The following is a 3,768-nucleotide window of genomic DNA, read 5'->3' on the forward strand; positions in this document are numbered from 1 at the left end:
CCTCCGAGCCTCAAGACCAGCTCATTCTCCCAGCTCAAGACCAGCCCGTCCTCCCAGCCTCAAGACCAGCTCAAGACCAGCCCGTCCTCTCAGCGCGTCCTCCCGGTCGGGAGGAAAGCGCCGCGCCTTGCCCATGCTGGCTGGGCGCGCCGGCAACTGCCCCTGTCTCCACCTCTGCCCCCTCTCCCGGTCACCCAGCCCGTCCTCCCAGCCCGTCCTCCCGGTCGGGAGGAAAGCGCCGTGCCTTGCCCATGCTGGCTGGGCGTGTCGGCGGCTGCCCTACCTGCACCTCTGCTCCCTCTCCCGATCGCCACCGCTCCCAGCCAGTATGCGGCAGTCCCCTTGTTTGGTGCCAGTGGCTGTTCTTGAGCTGCCCGGGGAAGATGAACTTGCACTCCTCCTCCTAGTCGCCCCCTCTCTCGGTCGCCCAGCCTGCCTCCCGGTCGCCCAGCCCGTCCTCCCAGCGCTTTTATCCAAGCCCTAACTTGTCGCCCAGCCCGTCCTCCTGTCCTCCCAGCCCGTCCTCCTAGCCCGTCCTCCCAGCCCGTCCTCCCGCCCTCCCAGCCCGTCCTCCTGGTCGGGAGGAAAGCGCCGTGCCTTGCCCATGCTGGCTGGGCGCGCCGGCGACTGCCCCTGTCTCCACCTCCGCCCCCTCTCCCGTTCGCCCAGCGCGTCCTCCCAGCGCGTCATCTCGGTCGCCCAGCCCGTCCTCCCAGCGCGTCCTCCCGGTCGCCCAGCCCGTCCTCCCAGGGCGTCCTCCCGGTCGCCCAGCCCGTCCTCCCGGTCGGGAGGAAAGCGCCATGCCTTGCCCATGCTGGCTGGGCGAGCCAGCGGCTGCCCCTTTCTCCACCACCGTCCCCTTTCCCGGTCGCCCAGGGTGTCCTCCCAGCCCGTCCTCCCGGTCGGGAGGAAAGCGCCGCGCCTTGCCCATGCTGGCTGGGCACACCAGCAGCTGCCCTGCCTGCACCTCTGCCCCCTCTCCCGATCACCCCCTCTCCCAGTCAGTATCCGGCAGCCCCCTTGGTTGGTGCCGGTTGCTGGTCTTGAGCTGCCCGGCGGCTGCCCCTTTCTCCACCACCGCCCCCTCTCCCGGTCGCCCAGCCCGTCCTCCCAGGGCATCCTCCTGGTCGCCCAGCCCGTCCTCCCGGTCGGGAGGAAAGCGCCGCGCCTTGCCCATGCTGGCTGGGCGCTCCGGCGGCTTCCCTTGTCTCCACCTCCACCCCCTCTCCCGGTCGCCCAGCCCGTCCTCCCAGCCCGTTCTCCTGGTCGCCCAGCCCGTCCTCCCAGTCGCTTTTATTCAAGCCCTAACTGGTCACCCAGCCCGTTCTCCCAGTTGCTTTTATCCAAGCCCTAACTGGTCGCCCAGCCTCCCGTCCTCCCAGTCGCCCAGCCCGTCCTCCCGGTCAACCAGCCCATCCTCCCAGTCACCCAGCCCGTCCTCCCAGTTGCCCAGCCCGTCCTCCCAGTCGCCCAGCCCGTCCTCCGTGTCTCTAGCCCCGAGGAAGGGGCTGCTGCACACACACTCTTTGTCTGAGTCGCCGGAGTCGGCGGCCGAGCGGGCCTCGTCTCCGGCAGAGGCCGTTGGGGATTCCGGCTGCGCCAGGGGCGCCTAGAGAGAATGAAGTCACCTTCCTCATGCTGCCAAGAGAGGAGCCGGAGGAACTGTTCCCTCGGGCCCTGAGGGGAAGGCGGGGCAGGGACTAGTGTGAGCGGAATGGACGTCTTTTGGTGGGGAGACCCAGGTGGGTCAAAGACCCAGCAGGCTGGTGCCAGCCCTCAAGGGGCGCCCCTGCCCATCCGGGCACAGGGGGAGGTGGGGGGAGGGGCCCTCTCCTCGGCCTCCTTTGTGCCCCCCCCTTCCCAGCCAAGGCACCCAGGCAGCCGCCGGCAGCCTCCTCACTCCCTCCACCCGGATGGAGCGGCAGCTGGGCAATGCCCGGGGGGGGAATGTGCCAGAACGTCGCTGCCCCTCTTCCTCCGGCAGCTCAATGCACCCCCCCCGCTGGGCTTTTCCCCCACCCTGCCTGAACTCCCGGCTCCAGCCCTGCCTGGAGGTTGGCAACCATGTAATTGGTGTGCGTGCACCGGGGGGGCACCAGAAGCTGGCCTCGGCTAGAGTACAAAAAGCCCTGGAGCCGGCCCTATCCCCAGTGCCTAATCCCTACCCCTCAGCCCTACAAACCTTCCAGCAAAGACGCCACACAACTCATGAGTTAGGGTGCATGGCATGGAACTCTGTCTCAGAGTTCCCTGCTGTGCAGACTTAAAGCAAGTGGTGAGGCACTTTGGTGGTGGGAAAAACACAGAAAGGGCACTTTGCTCTACTGGGCGAGCACTTTGCACCAACACCCAAAGGGGAGAGAAAAGTCCATACTCTGTGCCTGACCTCTTTCATTTCAGGACCCTAACTTGTTAGCAGTCAGCCCCCTCCTCTTATGGAGGGGCTGTTTATAGGTTGAAAAACAGAAACACCCGTCCTAAAATATCATCTCAAATATCATAAGTGCAGGGATGGAAACTAGTCAGAGGGTCAAAAATACTGATTTTACTGACCAAAATTCCAAAAAACCCTGACCAAATACTGACAAAAAACTGACAAATTACTGAACAATTTAATGTCAGCCTATTGATAAGCTAGTGTTTTAAAAGTAAAACTAGGACTTCATTAAAAATTATTATTATCTGGCCTCCACCATCCCCATAGCCAGCGCCATAGTCAGATGTGACCCAGATAAAAGGATCGCACACCTTTTTATTGAATTTTTAAAAATGAAGATAGAACAATGTTTTCATTATTGTACAAAATTTAAGGCAAAAAAAAGATTCCCTTTTTAAAATAATCACATACTGTAGATAATAAAACAGGAAAACATTAAAAACCACACATAAAGTAATCATTATGACAACAAACATAATTACTGTAAGGTAAGATTTGTCTTTCCTTTTACTTTATCTTTGGTTTTTTGATGAAAAAAGAAGTTATTAACAAGCTCTTTAGTTTCTCAACAGTTTTCTGCACTGCATCCGCAAGCATTTTTTCTTGCCCTCTTCTTCCATTGCTTTCTCCTTCTAGCATGAGCTGTGCTGTGTTGAATCCCACCATATCCTCTTTCTCAGCAGCCTCCTTTACATGTTTGGTTGCATCATTTAGAAACATTCGCGCAGTCATCCTCTTCTCATTCTGTTGCCTCAGCTTTTTCAGTTTTGGCTCCTTCTCTTGTATACTATCCTTTTCACTGTCTATCTTCTTAAACCTTTCTGACTCCTCTGCCTTTCCCCCTTCTTTCTTTTCTTTTTTTCTTTTTGCTCCTCTTTAATGACACACTGTTCATCACAATATTGCTTGTAATGAACATGACCTGCTCTTGCCATCTGTAAAAGCTCCTGTGTGATATTAACATGGTATACATTGTTTTCATATACATGATATAAAGTTTCTTTGACGATTAGGTGGGCATTCAAAGTTCTCTCTGACAACCTGGCCCTTTCATTGGTCAAAATGTGTCCAGTTTTTGAAAACCCTCTTTCTATGTCTGTACTACCATGCAATAATTATAATGCTGCCTTCACCACCTTGGTAACCAGTGGATCTCCAGATCGGTGTGTCTTTTCAAAGAACAGATTCCAGTATGTATCTATGCGGCAAGTTTCACTGGCAGTTTCATCTTCGAGTCTAAGAAGTTTCCATTCATCCGCAATCATGTTCAGTGGAATATCTATCGGGAGTGCTGCTGCTACTTTCATTATATCCTTGTGGGTTCCTTCCTT

The sequence above is a fragment of the Gekko japonicus genome, unplaced genomic scaffold, assembly GCF_001447785.1.
Source record: "Gekko japonicus isolate JY-2015 unplaced genomic scaffold, Gekko_japonicus_V1.1 scaffold1553, whole genome shotgun sequence".
NCBI lineage: Eukaryota > Metazoa > Chordata > Lepidosauria > Squamata > Gekkonidae > Gekko > Gekko japonicus.